The sequence below is a fragment of the Acartia tonsa genome, chromosome 9 (assembly GCF_053477335.1).
Source record: "Acartia tonsa isolate MP-2025a chromosome 9, ASM5347733v1, whole genome shotgun sequence".
Lineage (NCBI taxonomy): Eukaryota > Metazoa > Arthropoda > Copepoda > Calanoida > Acartiidae > Acartia > Acartia tonsa.
In genome coordinates this window covers 33,445,762-33,463,146 of record NC_137268.1, presented here as the reverse complement: position 1 = coordinate 33,463,146, position 17,385 = coordinate 33,445,762, and the positions used below count along the sequence as shown (strand labels likewise).

Sequence of the window (17,385 nt, the reverse complement as noted above, 5' to 3'; positions counted from 1 at the left end):
AAGGATAACCGAACAGATTCAGCAGTTAGCGAGATCCTTTGGTATACACAGACAGACAGACTTTAGATATTCTGTTAATTTTCGTATTGACATTATATATCTATCTATCTATGTTTAAAAACACTTGCTATACCTTAACAACAACTATAAAACGTCCTTATCTTGTCTAGTAGCAAAAAAGACAATTTCTCTCTATGTCATTTCCTTTCCCTAAAGTTTTCTCTGCTATCGGCTGGGCCATTGTTATCTAATGGAGGGAGAAGTAAAATAGCCTAAAACTAACCAAAGACTTACATATATATGACATATGTTATAGCCTTAAACAATCCCGTGAAGCTTCCTAAAATGAAGAACTCAATCGGTTCAGTGGTTGGCAAGATATTGACAGACAAACATAAAAAAACTAAAAGCTTTCTATAATAGGATGGATAGATCAAAATCTATAGAAGTAAATTTTTTCTTTCAATATATCAATATGTAATGGATGTCTGTATGTCTATCTATCTTTCCATGTGTTTTCTAAAATTTATTTCTATCAAAAAGCATTTAAATCTATCTATATCCATATAATTTTTTCATATATGCAATAAGTATTCTTAAATAAATACACCTCTAAATAGCCTAAAACCGACTGACAAAGTAACACTCGATGCTTATTGCTTTTAGAAATCTTCATATTTAAGATTTTTCTTCTATCAGAATAATACAAAAAAACTTTTTAGACATAGCCACATTTAGAACTATAAAGTAGCTTCGCTACTAAATTTAATTGATACAAATTTTTAGCCCTCTCACAGCAAATAAACAAGGATAAACATATTTAAAAGTAGCGCCGCAATAATAGGGTAATAAGTTTTTTGGAGGGTAAAAGGGTTGTATTAAAATTATACAATTATTAAAGACATTTTTTATTGTTAAGTTTATGAAAGTTGAGTTTTTTAAGTATAGTTCCCTTATAGAAATATCCTACAAATAATCAACTTCTTTCTTCACATCAAAATTCTAAAGTAGAAAGTATTGTTTCACGTCTTTCGAATGTGATAGGTACTCTCAACGCTAAAGTTTCTAAAATATACAAATAACTATTTGTCATTATTATTCTAAAGGAAAATAAATAATGAAAACAACAACCACACCACAATCCCCTCTTGCTACGCATATTCAAAATCTTCAACAGTTGAATCCAACAGAGGGAGTTGAATCCTTTTTTATAGAAGCAGAAATATAATCTATGATTACGGTTTTGACCCTCTAAAAAACGTAATCTACCAATCCCCTTTCCCCTCTCTTGGTGATGATATCATCAACGCCGATACGATTTTTAAAATGTACCATTCCACTTTCAATAGAGGCGAAACTGGAATAGTACATTTATGTTTACATATCAGCATATTCATAAACATTGATTTCCTTATTTAAATCGACATAACAGTAATGGTATATTCTATTTATTATTTTTATTTTACATAAAAAAATTTTAAAAAACGCGCGGCTAGAGCTAACTACACATGTAAGAACACACTTCTTTGTAGAAAATATATTTCACTGAATTCAAGCCTTCTCAATTCTAATTGTTTGAGAGTTTATGTACAACTGAAAATTTTTTTAATTATAAATAGTATTTTAAACATTCCTACAATTAACATAATTTGAAAATAGTTAGTATGATTTCAATTATGTCGATGTTAAAAGTGTAAACCACCATTCCAGTTTTGCCTCTCTTGAAAGTGGAATGGGACATTTCAAAAATCGTACTGGCATTGATGATATCATCACCAAGAGAGGCAAAATTGGATTGGTAGATTACAAAATTCATATCGGCGTTGATGATATCATCACCAAGAGAGGGGAAAGTTGAATGGTAGATTACGTTTTTTAGAGGGTCAAAACCGTAATCATAGATTATATTTCTGCTTCTATAAAAATGGATTCAACTCTCTAACTGTTCAACCCTTTATTTCAGCTGATTTTTTTGTTTGTTTTGTATTGGTTAGACCACTATTAAAAATGTAGCGCAAGTGTAAATATGTTTAAAATGTCAAAAAATTGTATAGGTATGTGTTTTTACTATTATAAATTGTAAAGATTTAATTTTAATCAGCAGTTTTACCTACCCAACATTTTATAATGATGCAATGCATCTCTACGATTCATTAAATCAAAGAAAAAAAGAAATATTAAATATCTGATTCAGATTTTTCAAAAATATACTTTTTTCCTTTACAGGACGATTAAGAATGAAAACTTTTGAAATATATATTTGGCCTGTTAAGATGGATTAATAGATTTTAAAACTATTCTAAAGGAATAATGCATTGGGACGATACATTGATATACAATTATATCTCCAATGATGATAAACAGTATTACTGATTCGGTAATTTAAAAATAATGGTTTAAAAGTTTAGACACAACTCTTTTGGAAACAACAAACCAAAATGCAATAAAAATACCCACAGGTATACACTTTAGGGTACCAGTGTAATTTACAGCCCATGTCCCCTTCCTCCCTGTTAGTTATAGAGTCGCTGCGCATATAGAGAATGTCAAAAATTCATGGCGAATTTAACCAATTTTTACGTACCCTAAAAATATTTAATATCCTTTTGGGGGCATATTAAGCCCTCCCCCCCACCAATCTGTAAAGGTTAAGCTTTAAAATTTTGCTATAATTAGGGTTGGTCTGTCCATCCGTCTGGGACAGTTAACTCTTTTCTTTAATTTAAACAGGTTAGAATTGAATACTGATTCCTATTACCACAAGGAATAATGTTATTAGCAAAGCATCTCTATATTCAAGTCCTGAAAATGTAAGTATGTCCTTATACAGTAACCTGTATTTAAGAAGTTTGAACAAATTTGCTTCCAATTTTGTTTAGACTTATATATTAATTTTCTGCTTATTCAGTTCTGACACTCTACAAGTGTTAATTTTTGTTTGCCTTACTATTTCAAGGTTTCGCTTTTATGGATGATGTTATCCTTAAATGAAAATTGATTAGAAATGAAGCAGCTTATTTTTTGTTCTACTTTATACATACCCCCCCCCCCCCCCCCAATGTGTGATCAAGATGCCTCTGGGGATTTATATATAAGCCAACTTATCTTAGCATAATATTCCCCTTCCCCCACCTTCCCCATCCCCTCAATAATTATGGTTTATTTGTGCAATTGTGTTTCAATTTTTAGTGTCGTGCAGTAGTGTTCGATCCGAATCGTGCAGTACTGAACGAAAAAAAAAACTTTTTTGTCTTACATATTATCAAAAAACTTATTTCAAGACTTGTTTAAGTTTGATAAAAACTAAGAAACCCTGAAAATTTCACAAAAATCGGATCATGGGAAGTAGAATTGTCACTAATGGGTTAAGACTTTCGACTGGTGATATAGAGTGTAGTATCACCACTACTGATCAATAGAGCCCGAATGGGCTGCTTTTTATAGGCCTGACTTCCCAGCTAACTAGGCAGAGCCTACTACTCAGGCAGAGCCTGCTATCCAGGCGGAGCCTGCTAGCTAGGCAAAGTATCACCAAATGTTTCTCCTTTTCCTTCTCTTTGAGACATTTGAAAAATCATTGTGTGTTGTTACAATGTGATAAATTAGAAAATTAAAGATTGTAAAGTGATCACATATAATTTCTGCATATTAAAAATGAAGATATGGAATTAGTGATTTCAACGAGTTCTATGCTTGGGAAATTTTAGCCAATAACTGTTCTCATGTTTTTAAGAACTATTAAACTTGTATGAGATCCCAAGCAGAGACTTTCCGAAACCAGAAATCCCACAATAATGTTATTGTTATACTAGAAAAATATTTGACTATTATTTTAACTATTTTTGTTGTTTTGTAGGAATTACCATAAAAAGAGTTAAGTTTTGATTCAAAGACTAAATGCATAAAGACAAAAAGGGGAAGGATATTAATTTGCACATATATGTGGGTAAAATTATGACATGGGGAAAGGCATATTTTTTCATGTGTTAACTCGTGGAAAACTCTTATTGGGGCCTTCAGCCTATTGAATTCAAACCTAACCAAATTTTTCTGGATATTTGCATATAAAAGGGGTAACATTTTGATCAGATACTGTTTCAAGATATAAGGGAGAGAGAGAGAGAGAGAGAGAGAGAGAGAGATAGAGAGAGAGAGAGAGAGAGAGAAGGGAAAAATTTAGGCTTATGTGTTGAGCTGTGGAAAAGATACATGTCAATAAACTATAGTTCATTGACTTTAGCAGGATTTTTCTTGATTATTTTTGTTCATAAAAAGGGGTAAAGTTTTAATTCAAGTACTAATACAAAGAAAAAAGGGAAGGAAAAAAGTCTTTCATATGTTGAATTGTGGAAAAGTTATGTGTCAAGGACTATAGTTCATTGATTTTTAAACATATGCAGATTTTTCTTGATAATTTTTTTCTAGATGTTTCTTTAAGAGTTTTGTATAATAAAATAGAATTTAAAGTAGGATTGGATTTTTTCCCTCGTGAAGCTACTCTACAATTTTCTGTGTCCTCGTAAAATTGTCTAAGAGGGAAAAATAGCGATCCAGTTTGTACCTTTCAGTTACAGGAATCACAAAGCAAGTTTTTTTTTCTTTATAAAATTCGTTCCAATTATACAGTATATGTTTGAAACAGCTTTGTAAATGTATGAATAGTTTATATTAAAATTTATTAATGGACCCCTTCAAGAAAAGAAGAATATTTACAAATTTATCCCTCCCCCCATAGTTGCCACTTTTCTTTATTTTGGATTTTGTGTCCCTCTATACCTCAATAATATTTGTAATTGTTTCTTGTACCTTTATATTCTGTGTTCCCTGGAAGGAAGGGGACAATGGGCTGTTTATTATAATAGTTCCCAAAGTTTTTAATAACATTTTTTATTATTTGTCGGCTGAACAACATTGGGGACTTTTTATTAATTTGTCTTGGTTAATTCATTAAGCTGAGTTCCAAACGTTTCAACTAATAATTGTAATACACAAAAGAGAAAATTTTGTGAATCATAATTTGGGATGTAAATCATTTTATCGGCCGTTATCTTATCCCTTTAGATCCCTGCTGTGTTTCATATATCTTTTATACCTTTCTGCAACATTTTGGTTTCATGTATAATATAATTTTCCATGACTCGACAGCCGCCAACAATTCCTCCTGTTGTAGGTTGGTATAACAAAACTTGTATTCATTTATGATCTTTATTTTAATTTTCTTGGAAATTGTCTTGAATACAATGCTATATATTATTTTTCAGTATGGCTTAGAACCACTTCTTATCCAGCGGATATCGATCAGTTTCGAAAGTACACTGGAAAATGATTGACTGTTCTTTTTCATTAAAACGGACATTTATGATTTTAGAGAAGTTTCACTAATTTTGTGTTAACAAAGATGCCTATTTTCTTCAGATATACAAGCCTCCCTGTCGGGGACGTCCAAGCTTATTTTGTATGTAAAATGAGGGTTTTCAAAGTTTGAGGGCGTTTGGACGTCTATGCTCCCTGTTAACCAGAAAGGGAAGGTCAATTAATTGTAAATAATTTATTATACACTTACAAACCTGCTCTGCTAATCTTCAGCCTTAAAACTTTGGGGGGGGGTAAAAATAAACCTTGATTCGCTTGTTCTTAGTGACCAAACTTTTCCACCAATAATATTAAAAGGATATGAGTATTAATAACTTGGAAATTTCACGTTTAATACAAATTTGCATTTTTTGCCTTTTAATAAAAAAAAAAAATTAACCCTTTTGTAGTTTTTATGAAATATTTTTATTCTGCTAGTTTGTACTAATTAATTAACATTTGAGAAGTATGTTTATGAAAACTTTAGGTATCATTATAATTTACCTCTATCCTATGTGATCCCTGATCTAAATATTATTAAATCTAAATTTATGAATGGATATATTACTACTTGGACCTGATAAAATAAAATAAAACTCGCAGCGGGCTAAAATAACGATTCCCTCCTTCCACCCCATCCCTTCCCCTCCTAATGGAAGAACGAACTGACCAATAGGGGAGTTCCATGTTAGCAACCTAAATTGACGACAATTTTTCCACTGCCATAATATCCACGTATATTTCACATCCATTAATTTATGTATGTAAACTCTTTTTGTTTAATCCCCTTGTAATTCAGACATCTTATATCTGTCTAACTATACGGGATAAAGCGAAAAGTGAATAGATTAAAATCAGGAAGTCCGACTTTTTAGGGTTAAAATAAAGGCTTCTGGACAATTGATTTGCTCCTTATAAATACTTTTTGAGCAGGATATAGGAAATGTATATCATACACAAAGTTTTTAGAAATCATCTTTAAATTAATATCTAAAACTTAAAGTACTTATATTAGATTTGACTTGTTCACACCAGCAGGGACTAAACTTTTAAAGTATTTATTGATATACTGCATGGGTAATTTTTGTTCTTATAATTGGGGGTGTACATTAATTTCTTATCCATTGTCCTATCCCTTAAGATCCTTGAGTTTTAAGTCATTTTAGTTTGCAGTGGAGCACTGAAAAGTAGCATGTGTGTCGTCATAAAATTGCGTCTAAAAAGGAGGGTGGAGAAGAGAAGTTGGAAAGGAAAACCATAAAAAAAGAGATGGAAAATAGACGTATTTGAATGACGTCACACATGACACTTTCCAGCGCTTCTTAAATTTACGGACACATTCTAGTTATTAAGGAGCTGCGCTTTTGTAAATGTAATTGCCTGTCTGTTTATTACTGAAGTCAATACAATGTAATTGACTTAATTCTAAGTGATATTTGTTTTCTACCCATGTTTTAGTTGGGGCGTTGATCAGATTTCACCCTCCTTTCTATTATAGCTCCTATTAGAGTTGTACAAAATTGAAAAAAAAATAAAAAAAATTTTTAAGAGGATAACGCCTAATTTTGTTCTCTACCTTTATGAGACCCAGCAAAGTTTGTTGTCCTTCTGTAATCGCTATGATGTTGATATTAAAAGATCCATTTAGAGCAAGGAGTGAGGGGACATTGGGTTTTTTTTCACTAGTCCTCGTTTACTATCGGTAACTCATTCGTTGGCTTAAAAACTTTTGGGACTTTTAATGAATTTTGATTGGTTAGTTCATTAAGTTTAGTGTTTAAACGTTTCAATCCCTTATTGTAATCTACAGAAGGGGTAATTTTTGTGTATCATCATTGGGAATGTACATAAATTTACATAAATTGATTGGTCATTGTCCTATCCCTTTAGATCCCTGCATTTAGAGTCTCCCAAGTTAAAGATAGGATAGATGTGTCAACTCCCTAACTGTTTATTACATTAGTTACAAAGAAATGTCCCCCCTCTCTCTCCCCTAAATCAGATTTAAAACCTAATTAGAATTACATTTATTTGTCTCAAACTACAAATAAACAAACAATCCTATTTACTAAAGTAACAAGATGTCTTTCTGTCTGTCTGCTAGGATACGTAAATGGCTTAACCAATCGTTCCACAATTTTAGGGGTTGTGTGTAATTGCCAAGCTTTAAGCTATTTGGTGGGGCGCGGTACAAAACACCCATTCCAAACGATATATGGCTCCAAAAATACTGGTTACCAATCCCGAATGCGAGAACGTGTTTTAAAACATTGGGTACAACTAATGTCTTTTATGGGGTTAACAATAATGAATCAATCCAACACTTTTTTTCGCCGTCAGTTGTTTTTTTGTGGATGGTTAGAGGGTTAATTGAAAGTTTATAGTTATTCCCTAAACCTCCGTTGAATTATTAGAAGCATCGCTATTAAAAGACCATCGGTTAGCGAGATATTTCTCAGACAAAGAGACGTCCTGTTACTTATACATTATAATTATCTAATTTTAGATAAACCAATCCATCCATCCGTTTATCCATCCATCAATCTATTTCAATATATTTAATTAAAAAGTAATTTGAAGGTGTATTGGTGTATTGTTATTTCTATTGTCTTCCTAGCTAAAAAGTATTGATTTTTCCCCCCAGGGTGTTTTCATAATTTAGCGGATTTTTTTAAATAGAGAAATATTAACCAATTGGTTATTATACAATGTTTTTAAAAGCAAAGCTTTTCTATAATTAGGGTCGGCCCGTCCGTACGTCGTCTTTTACAGTAGCTCTTTTCGTTAATTTAAACAGGTTACAATTGTCCTATTGATTTTAAGCTGATTCCTATAACAGTTAAGTATGACTTAGAAAGTGCAGCAACTCTATAATCGTTAGCAGAAAGTCCGTACGTCCATTTAAGACAAGCTGATATTTTACTTTTTTGACAACTAATTTTTTAATGTTAAAATTATCCTTTTCATCTGATTTTTTCAATACTGATTCCTATTACAACAAGGTATAGTGTTATAAGCGAAGCATCTCTATAATCAAGTCCTAAAAACGTCAGTATGTCCTTAAACACTAACATGTATTTAATCAGTTTTGAGACAAATGTACTTACAATTTTGTATAGACATATGCATTAATATTCAGTTTATTCAGTTCTTACACTCTACAAGTGTTATTGTTCGTTTTCTCTTCCATTTCAGAGCTTCGCTTTTATGGATGTTGTCATCCTTGTTTTCTAATGTATCTTTTATTCCCCAGGCAACCAACCCAAATACTTTTACACCTGTAATTGGGGGCAACACTTTGATTCATTTTATTTGATTTCATATGCAATCTATGCATCATTAATTATAATGAATTTTGGATGTAAAATAGCTAAAATTAGAATACTTACATGAACACCGACTTTGATTTGTCCCAAACAATTTGTTGTAACAATTGGGGGGGGGGGGGGATACAATGTCAGGATCAATTACACATTTTACATCCAGGGATCTAAAGGGATAAGACAATGGCCGATAAATTTATGTACATCCTCCATGATGAAACACAAAATTATCTCTTATGTAGATTAAAATTGGTGGTTAACACTTGTGACTTAACTTATAATTGATCAATTAATTAAAATTCAATTGAAGCCAATATGTTGTTAAGTCAACTAATAAGAAAACGTTATTATAAACTTTAGGGACTAGTGTAATAAACAGCCCATTGTTACCTCTTACTCTGTTTTACATCAATATATATCTATCCATCAAATTTTCAGCTGATCAACATAGAAAGATAGATGAACAGACCCTTAAAAGAAAAACATTGGATATTTATCCCACATAAATTATGGAATTGAATCATTATGATTAAAAATATCTTTTTGATTCGACGGATTACTTTGTCTGATAGACGAACATCCAGGGTAATAAAACTATTTCTCGTATTCATTTGAATCCGGTGGATAAGAACCGGTTCTCATCGATACGAATAAACTATGTCCAGCATCGTATTATATCCAGCTTTCTACGAATATAAAAATGTACAATCATAAGATTAAAACCAGTTTTAGCCCGTGCCTTCGACACCTCTAGGCTAAAAAAACTGGTTTTAATCTTATAATTGTACATTCTATATCCGCGGAAAGCTGTTTATAATACGATGCGAGAAATAACTATTAACTTATTTTGTACAAAATGGGCATTGGAATAAAAATTATATTAATACTCAATGTTTAATAAGCACGTTCTTTGGCCCAAAAGCTTATATGTATTAAATTGTAACTGCAAATTATAAAACTTGACCCATTTTCTCTTTAAAAATTCCCTTTAAACACCTCCCCCTTTTCATATAAAGATGCTAATCCCCCCTAAGCCCATTTAGAATATGAGTTGTAAAAACCCCGCAGGGGGTACACTTTTTTAACACACTTCTTTGCTTATTATTTACTAGTCTATTAAAAGGATTCAAAAAGCAAAGACATATATTTTTTCAATTCTTATTTTATACATCTTAATTGGAACTGATGATCTATTTTGATTATAATTGTGAAACAATTGTCTTCCATCAATAAAATGTTAAAAAAAATATAATAAAATGTGTTAATATATATCATGATCTTTTTATTATTGGAATGTTTTGTGCCAACTAGAAATGTTCAAATTTTTCTACCAATAATTATCAATTTAAATGGATACTTTTGTTTATCATAATCAAGGATGTACACCAATTTATCTTCCATTGTCTTATTCTTTAAGATCCCTGATATATCAAGCTATATAGAGAATCTTCGCTAAAAAAATGCAAAGTTTTAAAGAAACCATATAAGGTTTGGCACTAAATATATGCAATACATACTATCATTATACACACATATCATATACGTAGCAATGCTTTGTTTTGGACGTATGGTCAGTATATTTTACATAGCGCAGTAGCAACTAGGAGTTTTGTATTCGAAGGGCGTGGGAAGGAAAACGAGTATGAATTTAATTTTAAGCGTACCTACTCTTACTTATAAATGTTGTCATCCTTGTTCAGCTTATACATTATACGTCTAAGCTTATCGTATCAATTTATACAATATAATATATAAAATATAATCATAGAGAAAAAAATAAAAGAGAGGAATCGAAGCAACTAGAAGACGAAAATAGGCAGTGGGCCTAGAGGCCTACTTAGCGCTGTTGATGCGCTAAAATTTATTGCTATTCCACTACTTTTCAAATGGGAGGATTAAAAATTATTTTAAAAAATATTTTTTTACTTTTTTCTATTCCATATTTAGGGCAAGAATATTAGATTAGATATTTTCGTTTTAATGTTTTAATTAAAAATTATATAGAATTTTATTTTTATTTAAAAAAAATTGTTCATGAAAGATGAATCCTTCTATTTCTAAAAAGGGGGAAATTTTTTTCATAATGAACATTCAGCTGATTCTGACCGCCCACGGCTTTTTGCTAAATATCACTTTTCTTTTTATTCACATTATTATTTATGATTGACTTACAAAAAGCCCTGGGCGGCTTTTGATTTTCGTCTGCTTCTAAATTTAGGGATGGCGAAGTAGTATTTTACCATGAAAAAGGGGTGAGTATTCATCCTCTTATCCTTTTTCCTTATGAATATAATCTTTCATCGAAATAAAATTCAAGGATCTAATACAGTTAAGGGATATTTTCGTTTTGGTAATAGGTCTACTTTAAATTTGATATGTTCGTTTTGTTTGTAGGTTTGGTATTAGCGGGATGGTTTAATTAAGTTTCCGCTGGACTATATAGTTTTTATCAGTGGCGTGCAAACAGATATATACCATAGATATATAAATATTAGGATCATGGAAAGAAAACAAAGTCATTCCTAAATTAGGACAGAAGTCACCTTCCTAGGAAGGACATAAGTAGCCTTCCTTAAGTGAGAATTTGTTAGATGAAGGGCATAACATGCCTCCCTTAACAAAGATTTTGCAAGATTGAGGACATAAGTAGCCTCCCTTCACCTCACAAAACCTAGCTTTTTGATTCTTCACATAGCAAAATCTTGCATAAAATTGGTTTTTGGTCCATCACATAGCAAAATATTGAAAAACTTAGCTTTTTTGTCCTTCACATAGCTAATTCTTGCAAAACATAGCAAATTCTTACAAAACATAGCAAATTCTTGCAAAACATAGCAAATTCTTGCAAAACATAGCAAATTCTTGCAAAACTTAGCTTTTCTGTCCTTCACATAGCAAATTCTTGCAAAACATAGCAAATTCTTACAAAACATAGCAAATTCTTGCAAAACATAGCAAATTCTTACAAAACATAGCAAATTCTTGCAAAACATAGCAAATTCTTACAAAACATAGCAAATTCTTAGAAAACTTAGCTTTTCTGTCCTTCACATAGCAAATTCTTGTAAAACATAACAAATTCTTACAAAACATAGCTAATTCTTGCAAAACATAGCAAATTCTTGGAAAACTTAGCTTTTCTGTCCTTCACATAGCTAATTCTTGCAAAACATAGCAAATTCTTACAAAACATAGCAAATTCTTGCAAAACATAGCAAATTCTTACAAAACATAGCAAATTCTTGCAAAACATAGCAAATTCTTGGAAAACTTAGCTTTTCTGTCCTTCACATAGCTAATTCTTGCAAAACATAGCAAATTCTTACAAAACATAGCAAATTCTTGCAAATTATAGCAAATTCTTACAAAACATAGCAAATTATTGCAAAACATAGCAAATTCTTGCAAAACATAGCAAATTCTTAGAAAACTTAGCTTTTCTGTCCTTCACATAGCAAATTCTTGCAAAACATAGCAAATTCTTACAAAACATAGCTAATTCTTGCAAAACATAGCAAATTCTTGGAAAACTTAGCTTTTCTGTCCTTCACATAGCTAATTCTTGCAAAACATAGCAAATTCTTACAAAACATAGCAAATTCTTGCAAATCATAGCAAATTCTTACAAAACATAGCAAATTCTTGCAAAACATAGCAAATTCTTACAAAACATAGCAAATTCTTGCAAAACATAGCAAATTCTTGCAAAACTTAGCTTTTCTGTCCTTCACATAGCTAATTCTTGCAAAACATAGCAAATTCTTACAAAAAATAGCAAATTCTTGCAAAACATAGCAAATTCTTACAAAACATAGCAAATTCTTGCAAATCATAGCAAATTCTTACAAAACATAGCAAATTCTTACAAAACATAGCAAATTCTTGCAAAACATAGCAAATTCTTACAAAACATAGCAAATTCTTGCAAAACATAGCAAATTCTTGCAAAACATAGCAAATTCTTGCAAAACATAGCTAATTCTTGCAAAACATAGCAAATTCTTGGAAAACTTAGCTTTTCTGTCCTTCACATAGCTAATTCTTGCAAAACATAGCAAATTCTTACAAAACATAGCAAATTCTTGCAAATTATAGCAAATTCTTGCAAAACATAGCAAATTCTTGCAAAACATAGCAAATTCTTACAAAACATAGCAAATTCTTGCAAAACATAGCAAATTCTTACAAAACATAGCAAATTCTTACAAAACATAGCAAATTCTTACAAAACATAGCAAATTCTTGCAATAGGGGTCCCAAACTCAAAAACAAATTTTCAGCGCGATCCGACCACCGCTTCTTGAGATACAGTGACCTGGTGTCCTTGTTACTGACGGTAAGATTTGGCAAATTCTTGCAAAACATAGCAAATTCTTGCAAAACATAGCAAATTCTTGGAAAACATAGCAAATTCTTACAAAACATAGCAAATTCTTGCAAATTATAGCAAATTCTTACAAAACATAGCAAATTCTTGCAAAACATAGCAAATTCTTAAAAAACATAGCAAATTCTTGCAAAACATAGCAAATTCTTGCAAAACTTAGCTTTTCTGTCCTTCACATAGCTAATTCTTGCAAAACATAGCAAATTCTTACAAAACATAGCAAATTCTTGCAAAACATAGCAAATTCTTACAAAACATAGCAAATTCTTGCAAAACATAGCAAATTCTTACAAAACATAGCAAATTCTTACAAAACATAGCAAATTCTTGCATTAGGGGTCCCAAACTCAAAAACAAATTTTCAGCGCGATCCGACCACCGGTTCTTGAGATACAGTGACCTGGTGTCCTTGTTACTGACGGTAAGATTTGGGAAATGGTTTGAATCCTTAGTAAATTTGGCTAAGTCCAAAAATTTTTTGACCTGGTGTCCTCTCAGTAGGTACGCTTGGTGTCACCTTGGTATTTTTTCTTCAAAAATTTGACTAAGTGTCAAAATATTTTTGGACTTAGCCAAATTTACTAAGGATTCGAACCATTTCCCAAATCTTACCATCAGTACCAAGGACACCAGGTCACCGTATCTCAAGAACCAGTGGTCGGATCGCGCTGAAAATTCGTTTTTGAGTTTGGGACCCTAAATACAAGAATTTGCTATGTTTTGTAAGAATTTGCTATGTTTTGCAAGAATTAGCTATGTGAAGGACAGAAAAGAAAGTTTTCCAAGAATTTGCTATGTATTGCAAGAATTTGCTATGTGAAGGACAGAAAAGCTAAGTTTTCCAAGAATTTGCTATTTTTTGCAAGAATTTGCTATGTTTTTTAAGAATTTGCTATGTTTTGCAAGAATTTGCTATGTTTTGTAAGAATTTGCTATAATTTGCAAGAATTTGCTATGTTTTGTAAGAATTTGCTATGTTTTGCAAGAATTTGCTATGTTTTGCAAGAATTTGCTATGTTTTGCAAGAATTTGCTATGTTTTGTAAGAATTTGCTATGTTTTGCAAGAATTTGCTATGATTTGCAAGAATTTGCTATGTTTTGTAAGAATTTGCTATGTTTTGTAAGAATTTGCTATGTTTTGCAAGAATTTGCTATGTTTTGTAAGAATTTGCTATGTTTTGCAAGAATTAGCTATGTGAAGGACAGAAAAGCTAAGTTTTGCAAGAATTTGCTATGTTTTGCAAGAATTTGCTATGTTTTGTAAGAATTTGCTATGTTTTGCAAGAATTTGCTATGTTTTGTAAGAATTTCCTATAATTTGCAAGAATTTGCTATGTTTTGTAAGAATTTGCTATGTTTTGCAAGAATTTGCTATGTTTTGTAAGAATTTGCTATGTTTTGCAAGAATTTGCTATGTTTTGTAAGAATTTGCTATGTTTTGCAAGAATTAGCTATGTGAAGGACAGAAAAGCTAATTTTTCCAAAAATTTGCTATGTTTTGCAAGAATTTGCTATGTTTTGCAAGAATTTGCTATGTTTTGTAAGAATTTGCTATGTTTTGCAAGAATTTGCTATGTTCTGCAAGAATTTGCTATGTTTTGTAAGAATTTGCTATGTTTTGCAAGAATTTGCTATGTTTTGCAAGAATTTGCTATGTTTTGTAAGAATTTGCTATATTTTGCAAGAATTTGCTATGTGAAGGACAGAAAAGCTAAGTTTTCAAGAATTTGCTATGTTTTGCAAGAATTTGCTATGTTTTGCAAGAATTTGCTATGTTTTGCAAGAATTTGCTATGTTTTGCAAGAATTTGCTATGATTTGCAAGAATTTGCTATGTGAAGGACAGAAAAGCTATGTTTTGCAAGAATTTGCAATGTGAAGGACAGAAAAGCTAAGTTTTGCAAGATGAAGGACATAAGCAGCCTTCCTAATGTAAGAATTTGTCAGACAAAGGACATAAGTCACCTCCCTTAAGTTAGATTTTGTTAGATGAAGGACATAAGTAGCCTTCCTTAGATCAATTTCCAGTGACTTCTGTCCTAATTAGGAATGACTTTGTTTTCTTTCCATGATCCAAATATTATATATACAGATAACTACCACCCTCTCTTTTTCAATGACATTTTCCTTCTGCTACAAAATTTTTTTGCTACTTGGCTGTGTTAATACACACCACACCATTAATCATACTCACAAACTGTAGATAATTATTGCGCGAAAAATCAATTACAAATATAGAAATTATCTCTGTTTTGTTTGCCCAGGCCTTTAGCCGCTTGAAGAAATTCAAAGCAATTCAAATTTCCATTTCAATATCTGCGGAAAACTATCTATAATACGATGTGATAAATAACTATTTAGCATTTGATTTCTTCCAACGAAACAATGATATATGTAAATTTTGGTTTTTATACCTTCTTGAATTTCAATCCTTTATGCATATCTAATATACTGGGTGTCCATCAAAAAGTGTGTTGATCACAAATTATCAATTCTAACCCAATTAGTCAGATTTTGCTAAAGGGTGTCCTAAAAAATATGTAAAGTGAAAGATTTTGAATTCTTCCTTTACAGCCAATACTTTTCATGAATGTAGATTATAAATGGATATTATGACAGGGAAAAAGTTGTCGTAAATTTAGGTTGCAATTTACCCTCTCTATTAATTGGCTCTTATTTGGCTCTTATTTATCATCTAGTAGGAGGGGAGGGGACGGGATAAAGGAGGGGGACGGGGGAGATCGTTAGTTTAGCCCGCTACAGAGTTATCTTTATTGATCACTGTTTGATTACGAGCTTACTGATTAAAACATAGTAAATTTTGTCCATTTTTACAGGCCAGTATGTACAAAATATATTTAATTTAAATAGACATTTTATTTTTATATTTAAAACATAAAATGTACATAAAGAGAAAGAAAAATAGAACCAGTGTGGTGACTAATAGAGGACTAACGGCTTCAGCGGTTACCAAGGTCGGATAGATAAACAGACAGATGGTTAGTCATCGTTTTTACTTTGTATTATATATCCTCGTGAGGAAATCTCTATGAGAAATGAAAAAAATATTTCAAAAATTTCTAATAACAATTGAATAAATCAAAAAAGACTTTATTGTGGTTTTAAGGCTATTTTCCACAATCGCTCACCTTTCGCAGGTCTAATTTTTAGATTTTAGGGTAGTAATATTAACTAATCCTAATTAAAACAGCAACTAATTAAACAGGAAAATAACTTCTCTTAATTAAATACAGCATGTGTTATTATGTGCAGTCACTTCCGCTTAATGATTCAATTTGTATGCTATTATAATAATCAACCCTTGTACGATTGGTGTTTTGACAAAAAGTGGGTGTGTTTTTGTAAATTTCGTTTTTTGCTGTATTTTTTTTGGCAATATTTTATTACCAACTGTCAAAATTTCACTTTTAATGCTGTTATAATAACAGTTTTATTGTCATTTTCACACCCATGCAATGACAGTGAAATAATTGTATTTTGTCATGTGTGAATTTGACAATAAAACTTTAATTTATAGTTCAGTCAAATTACTTACAAAGTTTATGTGACAGTAAGTTGACTGTATTTTTGCTGGTCGTAAAAGTGCTAAGTACCTATTTACCAAGATATATATACGGATTTATATCTATCTATATCACTCGAACCATGTAGCGAAAACGTAATCGAAAGAAAAGTGATGAGCAGAAAGATAGAACCATCTCATGACTTAGATCTTAAAATGAAATAGTCTAAAACTACCCTAAGACATATGTGAAGCTTTCTTATAATGGAAAACTCAATCGGTTCAGTAGTAATCGAAATCTTATAACTTTATATAAAAGGATTATAGATAGATTTAAAAAGGCATTTTAAAATCAAATAAACTCAAAATATTTGTAAATTACTTAAATTTAAAATGAGGCGTAAAAATGGCAAGGCTAACCAAAGTATTTTGAAGTAGCGAGACTTCTCATCTTTTTTATTTGTACCAGAAGTACTTTTTCAGTGACGTGCACAGAGTTTTGCCATTAAAAATCTTGACACCCTCCAAAAAAACAAAATGGAGAGGGTGTTATTAATCAGGTTATATTGAATACAAGTAAGGTTACTCCTCACAGGATTGTCGCAACTTTAACTAAAAAGACAAGGATGGCAACATCTATAAAAGTAAATAGTTAAACATAAGGAGGCTTTTAACGGCTGTAAGGACGTTCTTGTATCGATTACAGAGTTGCTACGCAAACTGTGAAAAGTTTGATAGGACAATTCTAAAATAGCTTTGCGGATATAAATTGTACAAACTTGTTTTAATCATATGATTGT

At 31.2% G+C, this 17,385-nt stretch overlaps 1 protein-coding gene across 4 annotated transcripts in view; it reads right to left on the bottom strand.

Moving 5' to 3' along the window:
- Window positions 1–17,385, bottom strand: part of LOC145328821 (uncharacterized) — a 323,279-nt gene that overhangs the window by 274,423 nt on the left and 31,471 nt on the right. The gene's annotated exons all lie outside the window — the stretch shown is intronic.